Source organism: Saccopteryx bilineata, chromosome 4 (assembly GCF_036850765.1).
Source record: "Saccopteryx bilineata isolate mSacBil1 chromosome 4, mSacBil1_pri_phased_curated, whole genome shotgun sequence".
NCBI lineage: Eukaryota > Metazoa > Chordata > Mammalia > Chiroptera > Emballonuridae > Saccopteryx > Saccopteryx bilineata.
The window spans coordinates 44,862,581-44,889,816 of record NC_089493.1 but is presented as its reverse complement, the minus strand read 5'-3'; the positions used below and the strand labels follow the sequence as shown (position 1 = coordinate 44,889,816).

The following is a 27,236-nucleotide window of genomic DNA, read 5'->3' as shown; positions in this document are numbered from 1 at the left end:
CTGTCTCTCTGCCTCCCTGTTTCTCACTTCAGAAAAATACAAAACAAACAAACAAAAAAGTGTTTTTTGAGCCCTGGCCAAAAACTCAGTTTGAGGTTATGAGGTTAGAGCATCATCCTGATGCATCAAGGTTGGTTTTATCTCTGGCCACAGCACATACAAGGGTCAAAAATGTATACATAAATAAGTGGATTAACAAAACAATGTTTTTCTCTCAAATTAATCAATGAATAAAATTTTTAAAAAATTTATTTTTTGTCTTACTGTGTAACACCTTGTTGGTTTTTCCTCCTTTTTTGGCAAATTTTGTTAATAAAATTGATTATTAGTCCAAATATTAACTTTTCTAGAAAGTTTACATTTTGTTTTACTAGCAGGTCATAACTTTTCCTCAAATTGAGATGTAACTTTGCATTCTAGTAGCATATATTTATTTTTAAAATTAGAGTATAAAATATTTTTACAGTTAAAAATTATAGTATAAGACATTTTAAAACTACTGAATTAAAAAAATTGATGGTTGTGAAATTTAGCTGAAAACTTAAGCCACATTAATTACCATTTTACTTCTGAATCTAAAAAATGAATTATTTTCTCTGTTCTTTATTGCTTTAGGGGCTTTTCCTCTGTATTACAAATTATCTCAGTTACTTAAGATATTCTTGGGTTTTTTTTTTTGTTTTTTTTTACAGAGACAGAGAGAGAGATAGACAGGGACAGACAGACAGGAACTGAGAGATGAGAAGCATCAATCATTAGTTTTTCGTTGCACATTGCAACACCTTAATTGTTCATTGATTGCTTTCTCATACGTGCTTTGACCAGGGGCCTTCAGCAGACTGAGTAACCCCTTGCTGGAGCCAGCGACCTTGGGCTCAAGCTGGTGAGCTTTTGCTCAAACCAGATGAACCCGTGCTCAAGCTGGCGACCTCAGGGTCTCGAACCTGGGTCTTCTGCATCCCAGTCCGACGCTCTATCCACTGCGCCACCGCCCGGTCAGGCATATTCTTGGGTTTATTACTAAAGAAATGACTTGATTCTTACTGTAGTTGTTATCTTGTTTTTTTTTGTTTGTTTGTTTTTCCTGAAGTTGGAAACAGGGAGAGACAGTCAGACAGACTCCCGCATGCGCCCGACTGGGATCCACCCGGCACACCCACCAGGGGGCGACGCTCTGCCCACCAGGGGGCGATGCTCTGCCCATCCTGGGCGTCGCCATGTTGCAACCAGAGCCACTCTAGTGCCTGGGGCAGAGGCCACAGAGCCATCCCCAGCGCCCGGGCCATCTTTGCTCCAATGAGGCCTTGGCTGCGGGAGGGGAAGAGAGAGACAGAGAGGAAAGCGCAGCGGAGGGGTGGAGAAGCAAATGGGCGCTTCTCCTATGTGCCCTGGCCGGGAATCGAACCCGGGTCCTCCGCACGCTAGGCCGACGCTCTACCGCTGAGCCAACCGGCCAGGGCTGTTATCTTGTTTTTTGTTTGTTTGTTTGTTTTTTAAAAAGATTTTATTTATTCATTATAGAGGGGGGGGGAGGAGCAGGAAGCATCAACTCCCATATGTGCCTTGACCAGGTAAGCCCAGGGTTTGAACCAGCAACCTCAGCATTTCCAGGTTGACACTTTATCCACTGCACCACCACAGGTCAGGCTGTTATCTTGTTTTATTTTTTAAATCTACCTTATCTATCGTGCTTGATTTTTAATTATCCTATTTTAGTAGAGAATTAGGAGTCATAAAGTTATAAGAATTGTTCCTTTATGGAAGTCTTTCGGATTTCCCCTTCTTTTAAGGGACATAAGGAGGGAGGGAAGCATGCCTCTTTAAAATGTATCATTAATTTTGGAGATTGAAATCTACTTGCAAACACAAGGTTTGTGTTTACTACCACAGGTTTGTGTCCCCAGTTTTTCCAAGCACTTCTTTTCCCAAACACTTGTTAAATCTTTTCCTTGTTTATTGGCTCTGATTTATATAAATGTTACCTCTTTACCAGTCATATAATCTGGAATTCCTGTTGAAAGTCTTAAGATTTTGGCTTCTTGAGTTAAGGACTGGTCTTATAGTTACTAATCTTTGTTTCCTATAGAATCAAGTAAAAATGTTAGAACCAAATTTGAGTAATCCGTGTCCTTGTGTTACGCTTTTTATTCAGTATTTTTGGAGAATACCATATGAAATTAACTTGATTTGTCTTTTTTTCACCTCCACATTCATCATTTAGGAGTGTTAGTAAATGTTTACCTTTTCCCTTCCCAATTTAAAAAATATAATGACCTTTATACTTGTGAACATGCTAGTTTTACTGGTTTATTAAGATTTATTAGTTACAGAGATACCATTTTTAAAGATTAATTGTGAATTCAATGTAATGTTTTTGGCAGATAGTTTTTGCCCTTTAGAAGTAAACCATGTCAACCTTCATCAGTGACCCTCAGTATAATTACTCATTTTCTGAAAAGAAATTTTCCATTTGTATTTTATGCTTATAGTGTAGACATCTTATTCAGAGAAGTAAAGCTTAATTTAAATTTTATCTCCCTGTATATTATATTGTTTCTAAACTATTAGTGTTTAGTTCATTCACCAAATGTTAATTTTGTGCCACTTCTGCATTTGAATGTTCATTTAGTCCATGTTGCTGAAATTCTACTGTATCGAGAGAGAAAGGGAGAGAGGGGAGGAAGAAAGGAAGCATTCATTTGTTGTTCCACTTAGTTGTGCAATCATTGGTTGGTTCTCATGTGTGTTCTGACTGGGGATCGAACCCGCAAGCTTGTCATTTCGAGATGACACTCTAACCAACTGAGTTAACTGGCCAGGGCCAGTATTATGTTTTTTATATTCTACTTTCTCATACTTATTTCTATGTAATAATTAAACTTCATTAAAATTTTTTTAAATTTTCACTTTAGAAAAATATTCATAAAATTTAGAACTTGAATTTTTAAAAGGTAGCTCTCTAAAAAAAGCCTTTTCTTCACACCAGTGCTGGATGATGACTATACCGATCCATAAGTAGAGGTCACCAGCCACTTACTGATCTATTTCAATTACAAACAAACTCATAAGTGATAAATACAGACATTTAAACCCAGAACAAGACATCATTTACATCCTCTGTCTGATAATAGTATACAAATATTAAATTGCTTCTAACGAGGTTGGAGGGTAACAAAGAAAATCACTAACCCTTTAAATTTCTAGTAACTAGTGTAGAAATTTCATTTGGGGCCTCTGAACACATGTAGGCATAGACAATAATCATTAACCCCTTCAAAGTAAATACTCTTAAGAACAAAGACTATATTGAGCAAGGGGTCACTCCGTCTGTTGTAGCCCCCCCCCCCAAGGCACATATGAGAAAGCAATCAATGAACAACAAAGGTGCTACAGCGAAGAATTGATGCTTATCTCTCTCCCTTCCTGTCTGTCTGTCCCTATCTGTCCCTATCTCTTTCTCTGGGTCACATACACACACACACAAAAGTATTTGGAGTTTGAGAGTACACCTATTATTGCACATCTTCGTTGATACTGTTTTGTATTTGCTAATCTCATAGGTAAAACATGATGACACAGGGTAGGTTCAGTGTGCCTGATAAGGCATTTAAGTAGAGAGAGAAGAGGAAATACTTCTTTTCTAGCTTAAGATGCTTTGAAAACAAGGACTACCCAACCAGCTAATATAATGCTTGGTTTTTGAAGCATATTACAGCACATTTCCATTTTATTTAGGACAATCCTAAGAGGAGGAGATTGATGGTTAAGGTTAAAAGAGAAACCCTTCTACCCATAAATAGTTCACAGTAAACTGACAGGAAAACAAGCAAATGATGTTTTTAGGAGTTGCTCTCTCAGTTAAAAAGTAGATTAAGGTATAAGGTTAAAATGTATTAATTTTTTTTGTCCTCTATTTTCTGTCACATTATCATTTATAATACTTAGAAATGTGTTTTCAGGTAATCTTTAAAAAAATGTCAGTTACAGTTGATGTATGATATTATATTAGTTTCAAGTGTACAACATATAGTGAGTAGACATTTATTTAACTTAAAATGTGATCACCCTGATAATCTAGTACCCATCTGACACCATACTTAATTATTACAATATTATTGACTCGGTTTCCTATACTATACTTTACATCCTCATGAATATTTTTATAACAGGCAATTTGTACATCTTAATCCCTTCCCCTTTTGAACCTATGTTTTCAACTAATTTTAAAGTACCCTTAATTGGAAAAAAGAAACTAATCAACAGATACATTCCATTTGGTTCCTTAAAATTAAAAAAAATTTTTTCCAATTATAGTTAACATTAAATATTATATTAGTTTCAGGGGTGCAGCATAGTGGTTAGACATTTATATAACTTAAAGCGAACCCCCTGGTAAGTTTGGTACCCACCTGACACCATACATAGTTATTACATTATTATTAACTATATTTCTTATACTTAAATGAGCTTTTTAGTCAACCACAGGCCCCTTTCGGAGATTTTCATACTGTGTGTCCGTAAAGTCATGGTGCACTTTTGACCGGTCACAGGAAAGCAACAAAAGACGATAGAAATGTGAAATCTGCACCAAATAAAAGGAAAATTCTCCCAGTTTCATACATATTCAGTGCAGTTCGATGTGGGCTCCATTTGTTGCCCTACACACATCCAAACAATAGTGAAGTTCTTGCTACACATGGGTAAGGACGTCTGGTGTAACAGAGTAAATAACGTCTGTGATTCTGTATTTTAAGTGATTAATGTCGTTGATACGTTCAGTGTACACATGTTGCTTCACATACCCAAAAATAAAAGTCTAAGGGCATCAGATCCGGGGATCGTGGTGACCATGGCTTGACAGAACCCCTGCCTATCCACCGCTGGGGGAATGTTCTATGCAGAAACTCACAAACAATGGTGGTGTAGTGTGGAGGAGCGTCGTCCTGTTGAAAGATGATACTTTCTGGAAATTGTGTTACTGCATACAATTCCAACATGTCAAGATAGGACTTTGCTGTCACAGACTGCTCTGCGAAACATAATGGGCTTATCCCCTTATCATGCATCAGGCCACACCACACGTTCACTTTAGGGGTGTTATGTTCGTACTCAACGTAGGCATGAGGATGTTCAGCAGCCCATATTTGGACGTTATGGCGATGAACATGTCCACAGTTATGGAAGGTCGCCTCATCGCTAAGCACAGTCTTCTGCAAAAATCTTGCATCATTGTCGATCTCATGAAGCATATCTGTGTAGCAAACGTGCATCGTGTGGGTCTATCCGCCGGTTTGATAGCGTGCAACAGCTGCAATTTGTACCCCGTAAAACAGACGTTTCTTTAACACCTTATGAACTGTAGTCTTGCATAGGTGTAATTGTCGAGCACACGCATGCACAGATTTTTTAGGGCTCCTTAGGTAGCTATCCCGTATAGCCTCTACAGACTCGTCACTGACTGATGGCCTACCAGAACGAGGTTTCTCCACCAAACTGCCGGTTTCCTTCAACTGTTTATCTCACCAAGTAATGTTATTCCTATGTGGTGGTGCTTCATTATAAACGCGCCGATATTCACGTTGCACTTTGATCACGGATTCGAATTTAATGAGCCACAGAACACACTGAACTTTCCTCTGTACCGTCCACATCTTGACTAGCATGGCCGTGGGCTGCTCCACCGTATACACGGTGTTAAGTTATCATCTGCGCATGCGCACAATGCTGCCACATCATCCTACAGAAACGGGGAGGGTTTTCCTTTTTTTTGGTGCAGATTTCACATTTCTAACGTCTTTTGTTGCTTTCCTGTGACTGGTCAAAAGTGCACCATGATTTTACGGACATACCGTAGTTTAAAATAGAAAGTGGTGCCTAATACATGGTTGGTCTTGAATAAATATTTGTTGAATGAATGATATTTACAGTTTTGGGGGGTTTTGTCAGCACAAGTATTTTGGGGGGCGAGGGAGACTAATAACAATGAGACTATTTAGAGACTAATAACAACGGCTGATGTTTTTGCTTATTTGTTAGGTCATGGTGGCATTGTTAATCAGATGTAAATGTACTTGCCTTAGGATTTACATCAGCTGTTCCATGTGCCTAGAACACTTTTCTGTTAGATAATCTTTATGCCTGACCTCCTCACTTTCTCTGAATCTTTTCCTATACTGTATATCAACTCAAGGAAGCCTGTGTTGATCAACCTGTTTAAAATGGCAACTGCTCCTCTCCCCCTGTTCTTTTATAAGTTCCCTTACCCGAGTCTATTTTTAACCCCATAGCAGTTGCTTCCCTCAAACATGTGCTATGTCACTTACTTATAATTTTTTTTTTTTGGTATTTTTCTGAAGTGAGAAGTGGGGAGGCAGAGAGACAGACTCCCGCATGCACCCAACTGGGATCCACCTGGCATGCCCACTAGGGGGCGATGCTCTGCCCATCTGAGGCGTTGCTCCGTTGCAACCAGAGCCATTTTAGCGCCTGAAGTGAAGGCCATGTAGCCATCCTCAGCACCTGAGCCAACTTTGTTCCAGTGTAGCCTTGGATATGGGAGGGGAAGAGAGAGATGGAGAGAAAGGAGAGGGAGGGGGTAGGATGGAGAAGCAGATGGGTGCTCCTCCCGTGTGCCCTGGCCGGGAATCAAACGCAGGACTTCCACACGCTGGGCTGATGCTCTACCACTGTGCCAACCTGCCAGGGCACTTATTATTTATTCTCTCTTTTACCACCATAGTGTTGTTATTGTTCCTTCAGCATATGGACTATTTATTCACTGTATTCCAAGTGCCTCATAGTGCTCAACAAACATTTCCTGAATGAATGAAGGTAGGAAAGAAAGTAGCACATGAGAGAGTTAGTTCTACAATAATTTACATTTTCAAATATATATTTAAAAATATTATTTTTATTAAAAGTTTTGCTTTTGGATACCATTGTGTTCCATAATGATACCACAGCAAAGAAAGCTGTGCAAAGTTTAAGGACTCTATATTCTCTTGGTGGAAAAGGAACTGAGTTTTGGCCTGATGAAATACTGTATTTCCCCATGAATAAGACGCACCCTTTTCCCCCAAAATTTAAGGTCTAAAAACTAGGTGCATCTTATACAGTGGTTGTAGATTTTTTTTACTTGCATTTCCCACTTTTTCATGCTTGTTTTTGCGCTCATTTTTGTAGATTTTTTTGCTTGACACCAGCAGGAAGAGTGAAGAATCCAACTATAGGAGAAGTTTGTACCTAGGTGAAAAGATCCTGGGATAATATCACGATTGAGATTGTTGTCAAGTCATTTAAGAAGTGTGGCATTTCAAATGCCATAGATGGAACTGAAGATGAGGCAGTATATGAAGACAGTGATTCGTCATCAGACACAGATGAGGATAGGCTAATGAATGGGAGTTTTGACAGGGATGAGGAGTTGTATGAATTTTAAGATGAATAGAACTTGAGTTGAATAACTTTATGTAATATATATATTTTTTTCAAATTTCAGGCCCCAAAATTAAGGTGCATTTTATACATGGGGAAATATGATACATCATCGGCCTCAAGCCTCTAGCATCTTTCTGGAGAAGTTGCATCTCAGAGCTTTTAAGTGGTGGTTTAGTTAATGAGGAAGAATCTCTAGGGTTGAGTATGTTCCAGTGTCATTGTGAGGGGTGACAATATTCCTTCCTTCCTTCCTTCCAGCTGGGCCTCATGCTACACATTTTATGTGTATTATTATTTTTAATCTTTTTAATAACCCATAGAGGAAAGTGTTTTTGTCCCTTTTTCTTGCACAAAATGGAGTTGTAGAGGTTAAGCAGCTTGCCAAGCTAGTAAGTGTATTGAAGCTGAGTGTAGACCCGTGCCATTTGACCTCTAGAAGAACCTCTTTACACCTGACCAGGTGTTGGTGCAGTGGATAGAGCATCGGACCGGGATGCTTAGGACCCAGGTTTGAGACCTTGAGGTCGCCAGTTTGAGCGCGGGCTCATCTGGTTCGAGCAAAGCTTACCAGCTTGGACCGAAGGTCGCTGGCTTGAGCAAGGGGTTACTCGGTCTGCTGAAGGCCCGCAGTCAAGGCACATATGAGAAAGCAATCAATGAACAACTAAGGTGTTGCAACGAAAAACTAATGATTGATGCTTCTCATCTCTCTCCATTCCTGTCTATCTGTCCCTATCTATCCCTCTCTCTGACTCTTTCTATCTCTGTAAAAAAATTTAAAAAAAAAGAAAAAGAACCTTTTTACATAAAATGCCTTCCTAGTGAAGATCACTTAGAAGTAAAAAAGAAATCAGAAACAACTTACTGGAACTCGAATGTTACAAAGAGACCATTATCCTTATTTGCTCCAGCTTCCCATGACTTAAATATATATATATATATATATATATATATATATATATATATATATATTTTTTTTTTTTTTTTTTTGCATTTTTCTGAAGCTGGAAACGGGGAGAGACAGTCAGACAGACTCCCACATGCGCCCGACTGGGATCCACCCGGCACGCCCACCAGGGGGCGATGCTCTGCCCATCCGGGGCGTCGCTCTGCTGCGACCAAAGCCACTCTAGCGCCTGGGGCAGAGGCCAAGGAGCCATCCCCAGCGCCCGGGCCATCTTTGCTCCAATGGAGCCTCGGCTGCGGGAGGGGAAGAGAGAGACAGAGAGGAAGGGGGGGGGTGGAGAAGCAGATGGGCGCTTCTCCTGTGTGCCCTGGCCGGGAATCGAACCCGGGACTTCTGCACACCAGGCCGACATTCTATCACTGAGCCAACTGGCCAGGGCCCAATGACTTAAGTATATTGAATGAGGCCACTGTGATTGAAATAGAAATGTTATGTTAAAGTTAATCAGTGCTTATTTAAATAAATGTATTTTATTTTACTTTATTTAAACAATTTTTTTTTAATTTTATTTATTGATTTTACAGAGAGAGCAGGAGAGAGAACAAGAAGTATCAAGTCATAGTTGCTTCACTTTAGTTGTTCATTGATTACTTGTTGTATGTGCCTTGACCGGGCAAGCCCGGTCTTGAACTGGCGACCTCAGCATTCCAAGTCAATGCTTTATCCATCGCGCCACCACAGGTCAGGCTAAAGTGTATTTTAAATAAAACTAGATCTGGTTCCTAACAAGATATTCTTACTTAGACTTAGTTTAGCTCAAGAACAATTTAGGTAGCTTTCCTCTGGGGCTGAATTTGTATGTTCTTCCTTCATCTTCCCTAAAAATTGGATTCAGCAGGAAAGCAAAAGGTATAATGTGGCTGTATAGGAAGTATTATTTAGCAGAGGGATAGTATACAGTACATAAGTTTTGCTGTTGTAGGTTTTTAAAAAAAACTTCCCTATAATTTGTATAAAATTATACTAATGGAAATAGTCATTTACTACAGTAATGACTACAGTCATTACTACAGTCCCCAACCTTTTTTGGGCCACGGACTGGTTTAATGTCAGAAAATATTTTCACGGACCGGCCTTTAGGGTGGGATGGATAAATGTATCACGTGACCGAGACAAGCATCAAGAGTGAGTCTTAGACGGATGTAACAGATAGAATCTGGTCATTAAAAAAAAATAAAACATTGTTCAGACTTAAATATAAATAAAACGGAAATAATGTAAGTTATTTATTCTTTCTCTGCGGACCGATACCAAATGGCCCATGGACTGGTACCGGTCTGCGGCCCGGGGTTTGGGGGCCACTGATTTACTATATATCACACAAAAATAATTTATAATTTCAAATTTCAGTTAGAAAATTCTGACTATTTAAAATAATTTTTTTTAATTTTTCCGAAGTGAGAAGCGGGGTGGGGGAGGCAGACAGACAGACTCCCACATGCGCCCAACCGGGATCCATTCGGCATGCCCACCAGAGGATGATGCTTGGCCCCTCTGGGGTATTGCTCCGCCACAATTTGAGCCATTCTAGGGCCTGAGGCGGAGGCCATGGAGCCATCCTCAGCGCCTGGGCCAGCTTTGCTCCAGTGGAGCCTTGGCTGCGGGAGGGGAAGAGAGAGACAGAAAGGAGAAAGGGAGGGATGGAGAAGCAGATGGGCACTTCTCCTGTGTGCCCTGACCAGGAATCGAACCTTGGACTTCCACACACCGGGCCAATGCCCTACTGCTGAGCTCACTGGCTAGGGCTCTGATTCTTTAAAGTGAATTGCTTTTTGTATCTTAATGAGCTATTTGTCTTATTTTTTCCTTGTAATATTTTCCCCCCTGCCATAAAAAAATATTTTTGCTCTGCCTTAAGGAACCACAGACTATACCTGATTATCTCCAGTATTATAAATTGATTTTAATTTCAGTTTTAAAACTATGGTGATTTAGAGGGGGAATCTACAATGATAGGAAATCATGCTTAAAAGATACATATTTACTTGTTGAAGCCAGTAATGTGTTTTGTGTAGGAGAGGTTGTAGGACACTATTTTTTTTTTTTAAGATTTTATTTATTCATGTTAGAGGAGAGAGAGAAGTGAGGGAGAGCAGGAAGCATCAACTCCCATATGTGCTTTGACCAGGCAAGCCCGATGTTTCGAACCAGCGACTTCAGCGTTTCAGATTGACGCTTTTTGCGCCGCGTCACCACAGGTCAAGCCATAGGAAACTATTGTGTATATACATGGCGATTACAATCATTTTATTAAAAAAAAAATTCTCCAAAGCAAGACATGAGGTACTTTTTATTGGTGATACATTGAGACTTTTCTGGCTTGAGATGATCATTCATGAGAGAGTATTTCTAGAACTGTGATGAAAACATCGGACTTAATTAGGTACTTTTCTTGATGTTCACATCCAATTTTAGTAGGATGAGAATACTGAAAAAGTTCTTTCCTGCACACCTTTTTTTTTTTTTGCCTTTGAAGTATCCAGTAAATACTTCTTTCTCAAATACATGTTAATGTTCATGGTAGGTGAAAAACGTAACAGTCAGAAAGTTTATGATGAAAGGAGTAATCCTTTTGTTCCACCCTTACCTCCTCACCTCACTTTCTTCTCTCCGGAGAACCAGCTCAGTTGTTTCTATGTTTGATTCTTCTAATGATAATCCCCCATATTAATATGCTTATACTTCCATTTCTTGATTTTTCTGTTTTAAGCGTTATAGATTGACTTTCTGCAATGAAAATAAAAATTTAACTCCCATTTACTACCTGCCAAGAACTCTAAAGGATCTGAGATTTTACTCTCTACTTGAAGCTAACAAGTTAGCCTGTCATGAATGCTGGTAGAAGACACAGCCTCTTCTGTTGGTGGAAGCGCAGAGGCAGAGATGCAGTACCATATTACTCAGAGCATTAGCAGTAGACAGAGTAGCAGCATTCATTTGTGCCAGTGTTCTGAGCCTCATTTCCCACAGGACACTGCAGAGAGGGCCAGGTAACACCTGTTCACCTAGTACAGTGACTGGCAAACCGTGGTTTGCGAGCCACATGCGGCTTTTTGGCCCCTTGAGTGTGGCTCTTCCACAAAATACCATGTGCGGGTGCTACCTCGATAAGGAATGTACCTACCTATATAGTTTAAGTTTAAAAATTTTGGCTCTCAAAAGAAATTTTAATCGTTTACTGTTGATATTTGGCTCTGTTGACTAATGAATTTGCCAACCACTGAGTAGGTTTTGTTACTGGAGAAAACTTGGGGTTTAGGGATCTCAAATATTTTATAATGTTATCCTTTGCTCCAGCTCCAGATGGAGAGAAAGGAAGTATGCCTGCTCTCTGCTCTGGAGGAAGACATTTTCTATCTTCCAAGGCTGTTTGCTCTGTGAACATCTTTGAAAATATAGTCTAGATTAGAGCAGACAGTTCCTTGCTTGTAAGACACAGAGACCCATGAAGAATTATTTCCCACTATCAGTTCCCCATTGACCACCTTCTTTCTGATACATCATTATTTTTAGCTCTTTGGTCACCTTGGTGAGCCCTATGCATTTCTTCTTATTTCACTAACAATAGAGATATCTTTTGACTTTCTGTTTTGAAAGAGGAGTATTTTAGTTAGGGATCCTTATGAGTGTTAGAAAACCAGCTCATAATTTAAATGAAAAGGAAATTTTTCACCCCAGGACTTGTGTTAAGGAGGAAAGCGTAGGATTGGATACAGGTGGTGCTCAAACCTTGCTTTAAAGCAGGGGTTGGGAACCTTTTTGGCTGAGAGAGCTATGGACGCCACATATTTTAAAATGTAATTCTGTGAGAGCCATACAACGACCCGTGTATGTGAGGCATTATCCAATAAAAATTTGGTGGTGTCGGCCCTGGCCGGATGGCTTAGTGATAGAGCGTCGGCCTGGTGTGCAGGAGTCCCGGGTTCGATTCCTGGCCAGGGCACACAGGAGAAGCGCCCATCTGCTTCTCCACCCCTCCCCCTCTCTTTCCTCTCTGTCTCTCTCTCTTCCCCTCCTGCAGCCAAGGCTCCATTGGAGCAAAGTTGGCCCGGGCGCTGAGGATAGCTCTATAGCCTCTGCCTCAGGCGCTAGAATGGCTCTGGTTGCAACAGAGCAACGCCCCAGATGGGCAGAGTATCGCCCCCTGGTGGGCATGCCAGGTGGATCCCGGTCGGGTGCATGCGGAAGTCTGACTGACTGCCTTCCCATTTCCAACTTCAGAAAAAAAAAAAATTTGGTGTTGCCCTGGAGGATAGCTGTGATTGGCTCCAGCCACCCACAACCATGAACATGAGCAGTAGGAAATGAATGGATTGTAATACATGAGAATGTTTTTTTTTTTTAACGTTATTTTTTTTATTATTAAAGATTTGTCCGCGAGCCAGATGCAGCCATCAAAAGAGCCACATCTGGCTCGCAAACCATAGGTTCCCGACCCCTGCTTTAAAGAATTGGTCTTATTTATTTACTATGTCTGCTTTCCTCCTTTAGCTTTATTTTCCAAATCCTCTCCTTTACCCCCACCTCCACCCCACCCCCACCAGTACTGATTCTAGATTGTTTATTTCTGAATAAGTCACTCTGACAAGGTGGAGAGAAACAGATTACAATAGTTAGAGCCTGGTAAGGTGCTCATTCTTGGGGATGGGTATGGGGTCAGCCCCATTTGAATCACATGTATTGAGGATGGGGAAAAGGTATATAGTTCTCCAAAGTTAAAACAGGATGCTATTACCTCCCCTTATTGGTTGTATTCTGTTTTGGGGGTAGGGTGTTATTATTTGATTTTAAAACTTCCTTTGCCTGACCTGTGGTGGTGCAGTGGATAAAGTGTTGACCTGGAATGCTGAGTTTGCCGGTTCAAAACTCCAGGCTTGTCTTGTCAAGGCACATACAAGAAGCAACTGCAAATTGATGCTTCCTGCTCCTTTCCCCCTGCCTCTCTCCCTCCTACTACGTCCCTCTCTCTAAAATCAATAAATAATAAAATCTATAAAAAAAACTTAATTTTTCCATTTTCTTGAAGATAGTATCAAATTTCTAGCGTCTTTTTTTTTTTATACTTGCCCTTCTTGTGGTACCCTCTATCGATCTGTGCTTTATTTAGGACTATGGCTCAGCTGACACCTCTGGCACTTGCCTTCATTATGCTATTTCCAATTTCCATATATTCCCCTCTCCTGTTTTTTTTGTGGGTTTTATTTTTTTGGCCTTGTTTTGCCAGGGCTATATACTAAGATGTGTGAGAGGTAAATTATAAGTAATTCCATGTCAGAAAATGTTTTTATTCTGTTCCTAAACTGGGAATAGTATTCCAGATTGACGATAGTTTTCTCGTGAAGTGAGAACTTCAAAGGTACTGCTCCATTGTTGGCTGTATCCTTATTGGTGAGATGTCTTAAGCCATTTTGATTCTTCTTTCTTTGTAGATAAGCTGCCTTTTCTCTGAAAGCTTTTAGATTCTTTTTTATCTTTGTTGTCTGAAATTTCCCAATGATATGTCTTGGTGTGGGCCTCTATTCATTTGAGCACAGAATGGGTTCTATGAATTGGAAGACTTCTATAGTCTTCTATTAACTTATTAATCTTTTAGTTATGGTAAAGAAATAAACTTCCTTGGTTCAAAAAAAATTTTTTTTTTGTCTTGAATTCTTGCTACTCAAATGCTGACCTCCTGACTGATGCCGTGTCTCCTTTGATAATATTTTGTCTTTGTTTTGGTCTACTTTCTTGATTTTGTCTCCACAACGTCAAACCTTATACTACCTTTTTCCCCCCACAGAGTCTTTCTTCATTCTTTTTTGCCTTTCACAGCTTACTCTCTTGCTTTATAGATGCAGTATCTTAACTCTGAGGATCTCACTTAGAAGGATTTTAACAAATTCTGTTTTATGAATTTTCTTCCTTTGTCAGATTCTTTGTCTCTTTCATGTTACAGATGTTTGTTTCTGATTTAACCAATCAAATGGAAAAATATAAATATAAAGTAATATAAAACTATCGTACCTGCACAGGGTCTCTGAACTGGTGAGCTTTGCATTAGGGTAAGCAGTTAGTGGCCCCCATTATTCTTGATGAGTGGTGCCTATAATAGCTCCATTACTTTGCTCCATACAGTTTAATTTCATTAAAGAAGGACCTGCCAGGTTTTTTTTCCCCCTAAATAATGTAAAGTCTCAAGGATAACTGGGATTGTGAAGTGGGTTAAAGATCTAGGGTCTAGAAATGTTCAAATAGACATCTTTCCTGTATTTCAGAGTGGAAAGTTTTAGGGTATAGTATATAGCAAGAGCAGCCCAGACATTTGGGCCAGACTGCTTGGGTTCGAATCTGGTTTTGCCCCTTAGTTACGCCTAAGTTATTTAACAAGTTATTTAACCTCTCAGTACCCTTTTCCTCATCTGTAATATTTAGATAATAATAGTACCTACCTATCAGTTATTATGGGGATTTAGTTTAAAATATGTGCATTAAATGCCTGTCATATAGTAAACTCTCTGAAGGTGTTAATTCTTTCTTTTCTCTCTGCCAGTAATAACAATTAGGTGATTTAGATATGGTGGTGATTGCCCACAGCAGAAATTTTGGTAGGACTAGGTAGTTTTAGATTGTTTTTGTCTTTAGAACCTCAAAGAATACTTGATTTCATTACTTGAAGTGCAGAAATGTATATGTGCAAATGTTTTCATAAAAGTCTTTAAAAGGTCCTCCTCCTCCTCCACCCCCAAAAAGGACTCAGTAAAGATAACTTGATAAGAAAAGTAGTCTTGAAGCACAGCCAGAAACCTGGGAATGAAGAAATGCTATTTTCACGTCCAGAAACTTGATGTACAATCAGAATCATATGTGCTCAGGATTTTAGGGAAGTTTTGTCCCTATACAGAACATACACTGACAGCCCTAGTTCTTGGACTTCAGAAATGTTGAAAGTGTCTTTATAAATGGATGTTTAGGAAAGGACTGGCAGGAGGAAATAATTCCTGAAAAAAAATTTTGACGTTGGTATATACTCCATTATGGCAGAACACTGTGAGACATTCATTCCTTCCTTGTTTATTTGTAAAATTTAGCTGAGTTAATGAGTAAAGCTCTTATTTAGTGTGGTTCCTGCCCTTTCCTTGTTCCCCCAAACTTGACCCTTTTTAAACTCTGGGGGGGTTTAGTTTAGATTCTTTATCTTGGTGTTTTTTTTCCTTTCCCACATTAGTGAAGGAAGCCCTTGAAAACTATTAATGTTACTGTTCTGTCTTCAGTAGGAAGTTTTAGGTATACGGCAGGTGGCCAGGAAAGCCATACACATTCTAAAGGGTTAGGTTGTGTTAAGAACAGGTTTGTCAGAGTGAGCCATGGTGTACAATCTGAGCCACTTGAGCAGGACAGGTTATGAAACAGCTAGTTACAAGAGGTGAGTCATGTCACATGTACGCATAGTCCACTGTTTCTTGTTCCCCACCTCGTCCTTGTCTGGCAGACAGTACAGTTCAGCATGCAGGCATTAGATCAGTTCTAAGAGTACAGGAAGAGCAATGATTGATTACTAGAAAGACAGAGCAGCGGAGGAGTCATGGGGAGCTAGGGACCAAGCAAACGTACTGGTTAAAATATATAGATGTAGGCCCTGGCCGGTTGGCTCAGCGGTAGAGCATCGGCCTGGCGTGCGGGGGACCCGGGTTCGATTCCCGGCCAGGGCACATAGGAGAAGCGCCCATTTGCTTCACCCCCACCCCCTCCTTCCTCTCTGTCTCTCTCTTCCCCTCCCGCAGCCAAGGCTCCATTGGAGCAAAGATGGCCCGGGCGCTGGGGATGGCTCCTTGGCCTCTGCCCCAGGCGCTAGAGTGGCTCTGGTCACGGCAAAGTGATGCCCCGGAGGGGCAGAGCATCGCCTCCTGGTGGGCAGAGCGTCGCCCCTGGTGGGTGTGCCGGGTGGATCCCGGTCGGGCGCATGCGGGAGTCTGTCTGACTGTCTCTCCCCGTTTCCAGCTTAAAAAAAAAAAAAAAAAAAAAAAAAAATATATATATATATATATATATATATATGTAGCTTTAGCAACAAGGAAGGGCAAGCTGGTTTCAAAGTTGCATGCAAGAAAGTCTAATAAGAACAATGTAAAGGAGTAACTCTTTAGTTTTCTAAGTGATAATTTATCAGCTAGAATCAGAAGTTTGGACCTGGATTATGGCCATCTGTTAGTCTGCTTGGTGGTAAAGGACGTTTGTATGGTGTTAGGTCAGTTAGTAGGATAGAAATGAAAACGCCCTTGCACACACCAAGTTGTTCCATAATACGTGTTTTGGGGAAAATCAGCAGGTCATTGAATATGTCATTTTGTTTAGCATCATTTTATGATGAGATGCCATAGGAACTTAACTCTTGTTTATATTAATCAACCTATGGTAAAATTGGTTTCAATAGCCGTTGTGAACCTATTGAGGACTTTAAATGAGGACTTATTATGTAAGGATAAAGGAGTAATCTCAGGGAAACACCCTTTAGTACTTACTTTTCTCCTAGGTAGCAGTGGGTCTGAATATTAGAATAGGCTTTATAATTAAAAAGTACTAAATAGTTACTTATTAGATATGGGAAGCACATTTTATGGTGTTTTTTTTTGGGGTTAGGGTAGAATTGATTAAAGGCTAAGAAATTGTTTTTCTTCTTTGGTAAGGTCTTTTCTAAATTCAGTCTAATTGCTCTTAGCAAATATGTCTAAGTGTAAGGGACTTGCCTGTGATTTGAACTAGATCCATTTTCTTTTTCTGGTGAATAATGGAAGTAGCCACGAGGCTAAGAGTTGTCAGAGCTTATGAAGAGATTCTGTATCAAAATCTTACCATCAGTATCTGCTCCGGCTGTTCCTTAATTTAAGCAGGGTAGTTTCATGTTCCTGTTCTGGCATAAACTCTGGAAACAAATAGTATGTTGAGCATATTGGAGCAGAGTAGAGTATGTATAAGAAGTAGTCAAGGACATTGTGCATTCATTGCCTGGAGTAGAAGGTACCCACAGTGGCCTGGATTGTTCTGACACAGTGGAAATTATTCTTTGGATGTGACAAAGGAGAACAACAAAAACGAAACAATTCTCAGCTCCTTAAATTTTAACAGTTTGTTTGGAGATGTATTTATAGCAGTAAATATGTTTATAAGTGAATTAAACTAGCAAGTTTTTACTTTGTTGCTGTTGCAGTTCTCATGGTTCCCTTCCTGCTGGGAATACAGGTGGACTCTTGCTTGAGAAAGGTTCCTGGTTATGTCACCAGACTTGGCAGTGTGCTGGGAAACACTTGAAATGTACCTCAGGCCTGACCTGTGGTGGCGCAGTGGATAAAGCGTCGACCTGGAAATGCTGAGGTCGCCGGTTCAAAACCCTGGGCTTGCCTGGTCAAGGCACATATGGGAGTTGATGCTTCCAGCTCCTCCCCCTTCTCTCTCTCTGTCTTTCCTCTCTCTCTCTCTCTCTCTCTCTCTCTCTCTCTCTCTGTCTCTCCCTCTCCTCTCTAAAATGAATAAATAAATAAAAAATAAATTTAAAAAAAAAAGAAATGTACCTCATATACCCTCATGAACTTGGAATGTTGAATATACCAGCGTCTAATACTGTGATGGTATTAAATAAACTTCTTTTGTATTAGGTTTTAAAGTTTGAAAAACATTATATTAGTCCTTTGGCACAGCTCTCTGAAGTTGAACAATCTTTGTTGGTGAAATGACTTCTGAGGCTCAAACTGTGTGACCTCTTGGGGATGGATTATAAAAAGGACTCAAATATCATATTGGAAATAGGTAAACTTCAGATTATATGCTCATTTATAAAATTTAAAAATTAAAGACTTCCTCAAATCTAGAAAAATAAACCTAGAAAATACCTTTGAATTTCTTCTTTCCTCATCATTTATCCAAATTATTAGGCTTTCATAGCTCTAAGTAATACCTACCATATTTCCCCATGTATAAGACAGACCCATGTATAAGATGCACCTTAATTTTGGGGCCTAAAATTTGAAAAAAATAAGGTATTACTTAAAGTTATTGAACTCAAGTTTTATTCATCATAAAATTTATATAACTCCTCATGACTATCAAATGTAAGTAAAAAACTACAACCACTGTATAAGACGCACCCAGTTTTTAAACCCCAAATTTTTTGAAAAAAGGTGTGTCTTATATATGGGGGAATATGGTATGTTTCCCTCCATTTGGAAATATGGTTGCTTCATACATACATACAGAGTTCTTTAAAAAGGAGGGGAGCAAACCTCCTTTATTCCCCACCATCCACATCACTGTAAACATATATAAGGCCTACTTTCATTGAGTCCATCTCAGCTAACACCTGTAAGCCCCTCTCCATTTACCAGGCAGGCAGTTTTATTTATTTAGTTAATTTTTAAAAGTATGGTTTCTGGCCCTGGTTGGTTGGCTCAACAGTAGAGCAATGACCCAGCATGTGGAAGTCCCAGGTTCGATTCCTAGTCAGGGTACACAGGAGAGGCAACCATCTGCTCCCCCTTTCCTTTTCCACAGCCATGTCTCGATTGATTTGAGCACATTGGCCTTGGGTGCTGAGGATGGCTCATTGAGCCTCTGCCTCAGGCACTAAAATTAGCTTGGTTGTGAGCATGGCCCCAGATGGGCAGAGCATTGGCCCCAAACAGGATTACCAGGTGGATCCTGGTCAGGGCGCATGCAGGAGTCTGTCTCTCTATCTCCCCCACTCTCACTTAAAAAAAGAAAAGGATGGTTTCTAGTATGTTTACATACTCTACATTTTTAAAAAATATATAATTTGTTGGGTTTTTTTGTAACAAATATACCATTCATTGTTTAGGTAAAGGTAAACACAATAACTAAATAAAACCAATTCTTACCCTTTATTCCAGTCTCAATTTTTGGTAGCTATTATTCTTGGGTTTTCTGACATATTCCAGGGTATTTGCAAGCTACCTGTTTTGCTGAAGCTATAAGAAACTAGCCATTTTGAGTGTATACAGCAGAATTCTACAGCCTTAAATGAACTCACTGACTCACCATTTGCCAATCTCTGCAGATCTTTTCAGGAAAAAGCAGGCAGATTTGCTCACATCACTGGGCAAGGGGCACAAACAGAGCATTATACTTTGGAAGATAGCGGCTGTTTTAAATCTTCGTCACTCTCTTTTGAAAATACTCATAATACAAAATAGCACCAAAGAGGAGAGGTGCAAGGGTCCTTTGATATCACCACAGAGTTGAATGTCTCATTTGCAAACACTTTTAAGTAATGTTGTATAATGGGTTTCTCCTATTAGCTTGTTTGAATGTACTGGTGCCTCTCTCTGTCCATTCTCCCCTCCCCCCCCCCATTTATGGTTCATCCGTGTCCCCACAAATGGCTCTGTAAACAGTAGACTTCACTCACTGGTTTGTTTTCTCTTATTTATGGGCTAGATTTCAACTAGAAGTTCATGATTCCAGTGATGTATGTATTTAACAACTTTTATTTACCCTGTTATAAGTCAACTGCAAGTATTTAAACCAAAGGAAATTTGGAAAAAGTTGGAATAGGAATTTGAACTTAAGTTTTGTAAGTTTACTTTAGAGAGACTTACATTTTTTGTTTTCATTTCTTCTGTTTTTTTTCACCATTAAATAACTTTTAAAGAAGTGTTGATTAATCAGAAACTTCAGAAAAGACCTCAGAAGAGCTGAAATTCTTTTTATTTATTTTATTTTATTTATTCAATTTTAGAGAGGAGAGAGAGAGGGAGAGAGAGAGACAGAGAGGGAGAAGGGGGGAGGAGCTGGAAACAAACTCCCATATGTGCCTTGACCAGGCAAGCCCAGGGTTTCGAACCGGCGACCTCAGCATTTCCAGGTTGACGCTTTATCCACTGCACCACCACAGGTCAGGCCAGAAGAGCTGAAATTCGAAGTGGTTATACAGATAGCTCCCTTTTATTTAGTGCTCATAGCATTTTTTGCTCATCACTTTACATTGTTTTAAAGGTAAAATAAAATAGGATCATTGTTATATTATTAGACCTATTATTAGACCTATGAAGGAGGTGTTATTCTTTTTTTTTCAAGTTCTTTGGTAGGTTCCAATGTGCAGCTAAGGTTGAGAACAGTTGCTTTAGGAAGAGTCACAGGTTTTTAATTTGGATCTCTGGATGAATGGTTGTGCTTTTTGGAGAGAAATTTTGGAAAGGGGTTTAGTATGTTAATGTCTGCTTGGCATTGGCAGTTGGAAGTAGAATCTGAAGCGCAGCAGCAAAGTGGGTACTAGAGGTAAGGTGTGGGAGAATTACTGGCAGCTAGATGGTACTCAGAGTTTTAGGATACGGTAAAGATGCCCTGGGAGCCTAACCAGGCGGTGGCGCAGTGGAAGAGCATCGGACTGGGATGCGGAAAGACCCAGGTTCGAGACCTCGAGGTCACCAGTTTGAGTGCAGGCTCATCTGGTTTGAGCAAAAAGCTCACCAGCGTGGACCCAAGATCGCTGGCTTGAGCAAGGGGTTACTTGGTCTGCTAAAGACCCATGGTCAAGGCACATATGAGAAAGCAATCAATGAACAACTAAGGTCTCGCAATGAGAAAAAAAATGGTGATTGATACTTCTCATCTCCCTCCATCCCTATCTTTCCTTCTCTTTATCTGTCTCTGTAAAAAAAAAAAAAAGGCCCTGGGAAAGTTGGCATAATGAAGATTCAGAATCATGGGGAAACTTCACATGTTTTGATTGGGTGGAAGGAGAGAACAGAGATGTAAGTGTTCAGAAAAGCAGCCCAGCAGCAAGGGAGTATTTCAGAAGCCAAGGGAGAAGATAGTCAGGTTCCAGGAGACAGATGTGCCTGGCAAATGGTAGGTGCTCAATATATACTTGTTTAGTGAGTTTTTAAGTAGTCATAAGTTTCCACTGGATTATCATTTAGGAGGTTGCTGGTGACCTTTGTAAAATAATTTAATTGAAGTCGTATTTCTCCTACTTTAGTCTGGGCTCCTCCTAGTCTCTCTCTCTCTCTCTCTCTCTCTCTCTCTCTCTCTTTTTTTTTTTTTTTTGTATTTTTCTGAAGTTGGAAACGGGGAGGCAGTCAGACTCACTCCCGCATGCGCCCGACCGGGATCCACCCGGCATGCCCACCAGGGGGCGATGCTCTGCCCATCTTGGGGTGTTGCTCTGCCACAATCAGAGCGATTCTAGTGCCTGAGGCAGAGGCCACGGAGCCATCCTCAGCGCCCGGGCCAACTTTGCTCCAATGGAGCCTTGCTGCAGGAGGGGAAGAGGGAGACAGAGAGGAAGGAGAGGGGGAGGGGTGGAGAAGCAGATGGACGCTTCTCCTGTATGCCCTGGCCAGGAATCGAACCCAGGACTCCTGCACGCCAGGCCGACGCTCTACCACTAAGCCAACCAGCCAGGGCCTTAGTCTCTTTTTTAAGTTTTTTTTTGATTGTGGGGCTACAGCAGACAAGTAACCCCTTGCTCCAGCAAGCAACCTTGGGTCCAAGCTGGTGAGCTTTGCTCAAACCAGATGAACCTGCGCTCAAGCTGGTGACCTTGGGGTCTCGAACCTGAGTCCTCCGCATCCCAGTCCGAGGCTCTATCCACTCGCCACTGCCTGGTCAGGCTCTTTTTTAAGTTCTTTATCCTCTACTTCAGGGGTCGAAAACCTTTGGCTCGTGAGCCAGATGTGGCTCTTTTGATGGCTGCATCTGGCTTGCAGACATATCTTTAATAAAAATAATAATAACGGCCTGACCTGTGGTGGTGAAGTGGATAAAGCGTCGACCTGGAAATGCTGAGGTCGCCGGTTCGAAACCCTGGGCTTGCCTGGTCAAGGCATAAATGGGAGTTAATACTTCCAGCTCCTCCTCCCTTCTCTCTCTCTGTCTCTCCTCTCTCTTTCTCTCTCCTCTCTAAAAATGAATAAATAAAATAAAATTTAAAAAATGAAAAAAATAGTTTTAAAAAATAATGTTAAAAATATAAAACATTCTCATGTATTACAATCCATTCATTTCCTACTGCTCATGTTCATGGTTGCAGGTGGCTGGAGCCAATCACAGCTGTCCTCTGGGACAACACCAGATTTTTATTGGATAATGCGTAACACACACAGGTTGTTGTATGGCTCTCATGGAATTACATTTTAAAATATTTGGCATTCATGGCTCTCTCAGCCAAAAAGGTTCCCGACCCCTGCTCTGCTTTAACTTGAGTACTGCAGGGCTTTGTTATAGGCTATGGGTTCTCCAAGTGTGGTTCCCCAGACCAGCAACCTCAGCATTACCTTGGAGCTTGTTAGAGATGAGAAAGTCCTTAGACCTACCCAGACCTGCCGAATCAGAAACTCTGGGGATGGGGTACGGCCATCGGTGCTTTAACAAGCCCTCCAGTTAATTGTGATGCTTGCTGAACTTTGAAAACCAATGTTTTAAGACCTTTATTCTATCTGTGCTTTCTCCTTATGCATTTAGTCTGTTATCATGGTTTGAGTTACCATGCTGTGAGCCCAAACTTCCAAATTTACCTCCTTGGTTCAGTTCTTTGAGAATCAGGTCCTCAGACCCAACTGCCTTTAATTCATCTTGACTGATCTCTCATATTTCTTCCAGTTCAACTTGTGCAAAAGTGGCTCAGAATTTTTCTCTCAACCATCTTTTCAGGACTATCATCCATACAGATGTTAAAACTAGAAACCTAAACTTGGTCTCCTTTCTTACACAAATACTAGTAAGGTCTAAGCACATTCCACTATGTGGGTTCAGGATATGTGTATACTCACATGTGCACGCACACACACACACACACACACAGAAACGGACATACAAATGAAATAGTGATAATTTTAATAATATATGAGCAAATGCTCCCCTCCCCCCAGTTAAGCGTGAGACAGGAAATACCTTTCAGGAAGTCTCAATTCTCAGAGCTGCTAAGTCATCAACCTGCCTTGCTTAGTGTGATTCCAGAGATTAAAAGTTAAGCATTGTAAAACACGGTCTCTAAACCCAAGGTGAGTATTTTTTTTAACCAAATAAACTTGTGTATAAGTGTATGATGGTATGATGTATCTGGTTTCTGTACAGGATGGGATATACACAACTATGTCTGTTGTTATTGATAGGCAATTTCCAGGAAAGGGTAGGTGAGGAAATGTTACAGATTGTAGACTCCGGAGTCAGAATGCTTTAGTTTAAGTCATGCTAGCACTACTTAAAGAGTTACTAGGATTAAATGTAAGTGTTTAGAGAGTAAGCAGTGCCTGGCACATAGGTAAAGGTTCAGTAAATATGAACTGATGATTGATGCTTCTCATCTCTCTCCGTTCCTGTCTGTCCCTATCTATCCCTCTCTCTGACTCTCTGTCTCTGTAAAAAAAAAAAAAAAAAAAAATCCATTGCTGATGCTGTCTTAAACCTGCAGAGAGATGAGAAGCATCAATCATCAGTTTTTTGTTGTGACACCTTAGTTATTCATTGATTGCTTTCTCATATGTGCCTTGACCGTGGGGCTACAGCAGACCGAGTAACCCCTTGCTCGAGCCAGCGACCTTGGCCTCAAGCTGGTGAGCTTTGCTCAAACCAGATGAGCCCGCGCTCAAGCTGGCAACCTCAGGGTCTCGAACCTGGGTCTTCCACATCCCAATCTGATGCTCTATCCACTGTGCCACCGCCTGGTCAGGCTGGATGTTTATTAAAAATTTTTGTATGTATTAAACAAATTTACTTGTTACATCAGAAAATAAATCAAGCTATCTGCTACCTTGTAAGGATGCACAAGGAAAAAATAATATTTATTTTTTAGTTACAATGACATGTTTGCTGCTAAAGTAATGAAATTGCTTAATATGAGTTAATATGTGTCTCATTTCTATGTTTATGCTTGTGATTTTAGCTTTTACTATGGTAAGCTCTCATTCTGTCATTAAAAACTTTTAAGACAAACAAACAAACAAACAAAAACTTTAAAGCCTGACCAGGCAGTGGCGCAGTGAGTAGAGTGTTGGTTCGGGAAGTTGAGGACTCAGGTTCAAAACCCCGAGATTGCCAGCGTGAGTATGGGCTCACCAGCTTGAGCATGGGGTCGCTGGCTTGAGTGTGGGATCATAGATGTGACTCCATGGTTGCTGGCTTGAGCCCAGAGGTAGCTGGCTTGAAGCCCAAGGTCATTGGTTTGAGTCCAAGGTCACTGGCTTGAGCAAGGGGTCACTGGCTCGGCTGGACAGTGCCAGTCAAGGCACATATGAGAAAGCAATCAATGAACAACTAAGGTGCTGCAACTATGAGTTGATGCTTCTCATCTCTCTCCCTTCCTCTCTGTCTGTCCCCCACCAACTTTAAAAAAAAAGAAATCTGCGACCATTGAGTACTATACTTTTAATGTTGAGAATAGCGGATTATCTCCAGTATTTGAAACATAACTTTTGTCTCATTAACACTGTCACTGTCATTCTCATCCTTGAAAATATCCTTTGGAATATATAAATTTGGATACTAATTAGACATAATATTGTCTTTTTTGGGGGGGAATAGAATCTTTGAATGAATTCTCTATTTGTCTCCCCATATTTATCCACCACTTAATTTTATTGTGAATTTGAGTAATTTTGTTTTCTCTGATCCATAGTAGTCAGTTAATTGCAAAACAAAAGCAATGAAACAATACTCCAAACTGCAGCTTCCACAAATATCAAGAGAATGAGGTGTGGGTTTGATTGAAATGAATCATTTATTGGTCTGCTCTGTTCTCTTTAATCAGCTCTTTTTTCTTTTGACCTGTAAGTAGGTTCCAAATACATAAAGTACACTGAATTTTCTTATTTATATTTTCTTATTTTGTTAATTTGTTTTAAAAATAATTGCCTCCCTCTCAATATAGAATTCAGAAAAGGTTTGCAACATTCTACATGTTTTTCTGTATTATGTATCATCATTTTCTTCTCTGTGCTCCCTGCCTCCCAAAAGAAAAGGGCTATATATAATCTATTTTTTAGAGAAGAGGAAAATATAAGCTAATATACAAGAATATGCTTTGGGCAGCTTTTGGAATTGCCATTTTGACGTGAGGTGAACCTCTCCTTTGCTTTTTGAAGTGATTTGGACAAGCACTAAACTTCTTTCCTCGTCACCTAATCTGTCCAATAAGTTTAAAAGTATGGCTGCAGTCTTAAATAATGATAAATGATTTTGCCTAAAGTCACTATAAATAGCAAATAATTTAGGTGGCCACCCCATTTTTATTGTAATTATCTTTCTAGGTTTGGAGCTCTGTGTGAACTGGTTGTTTTTTCAAAATATTAAAGCTGGTTTTTATGTATTGTGTGATTTTTGGTGGAAATGATGATAAATGGTTTCTGTCCTTAGAGCACGCTGGGGCAGTGGGTGCTGAACTTCCTGCAGAGCCGCCCAGGAAGAGCTTGAGCACTCTGGGGTTCCACTACAGTAGCCAGTCTGAGAAGACACTCCTTTCAGCTTAATCTGAGCAACAGATTTCTCTCACACTTGCAGTTAAATAACCTAGACTATAAGTTCTAATTAATGCATTAGAATTACATCTGAAAAAAATATTTAAAAAATAAGAACCTTAAAAGGAAGCTGTTGAAATTGTTTTATAAATATTTTCACTGAATCAATTCAATAGTGAGATTTCTCCTAACACCTGAATTTTATCTCCAATTTTTCTCCATTTACTACTAGCATTATATGTATAAGGCTACACTGATATGATTATAGTCATATTTTATCATTGTTAAAGCGCTTTTTCATCTCCTCTCTGATTTTTGCCCTGAAGCCAGTCAAAAAATATTGATGAATGTAATTAATTTAGACTGAATACATTGGATAAAATATTGACATGCCACAGGAACAGATAAAATGCCACATTTTAAACCTTTGTAGTCTAGTAATAGAGTAGCTTAGTGTTTTATCATATAAACTTTGTTTCAGTTGAAAGGCCTATTTAAATGTGTGTACACATATATCACTTGTAGTCTTTTTTCCCAATCATTTAAAAGACAAATAGAGTTTAAACTAGGCTTCAGAGGAAGCCATGAACTTGAATTATGTTATCACCATACTTTGAAAACAATTGCTTAATGTTTTGGACTTCATTTTGAATGGAAAACATGGAGTCAGGAAAACCATATGGGAGAATAATTTGTTTCCTGAGGAATAAGATAGGTACAGTACCCACAACAAACCAAGCATTAGTCTTTATGGTGCTACTTGTTGCCTTCGTTTACTTTCCACTTTTATTAAATGTTTGTGAACATTGTTTTTTCTATAGAGTTGCTTTGCCTGTGTTTTAAGGTTTCCACCATAGTTGTTTCTACACAGCATCCTTTTGAAAGTTATATGATGTCAAATCTAGTAGCCAGTGCATATATTTTAAGTTTACAGGTTATACAAGGAAGTAATAAGCATCTTTATGCTTTAAAACAGACCATGTTAGGTTTTAATAAATGGAACCTTTCTCAACTGGTGCTTTTCAAATAGTACAAGTTTTTATTGTGTTAAGGGGGAAGAGAATTTAGCATCTACATTAGGATCATTTTTTCCTATATCCTATTAGCTAATTCCAAGATTGTTTAATATGGTATCCACCCATTTCATTTGGCTGCAACCTTTGCTCTCATGAAAGTAAGACTGATTGTTCTGAATTGCTGTGTGTATATGCTTTGGCACAGCATGAAGGTGCCCTTAATAACATTGCCATTGTCTTTAAAACAGCTTGCAGTTATGACTACAAATAAAGGGTGCGACAGGAGGGCCTGGCAGATAATGGTTCTTTTTTTCCACAGCTAGTGTTTAACAGCTCTGCTTTGTACTATGAGCCTTTTGTGTTCCCTGGACT

The 27,236-nt window shown here is 39.9% G+C and overlaps 1 protein-coding gene across 5 annotated transcripts in view; it reads left to right on the top strand.

The window, feature by feature from the left end:
* The window catches only part of FBXO34 (F-box protein 34), a 105,442-nt gene that overhangs the window by 13,107 nt on the left and 65,099 nt on the right, over positions 1-27,236 (top strand). The window lies entirely within an intron of this gene.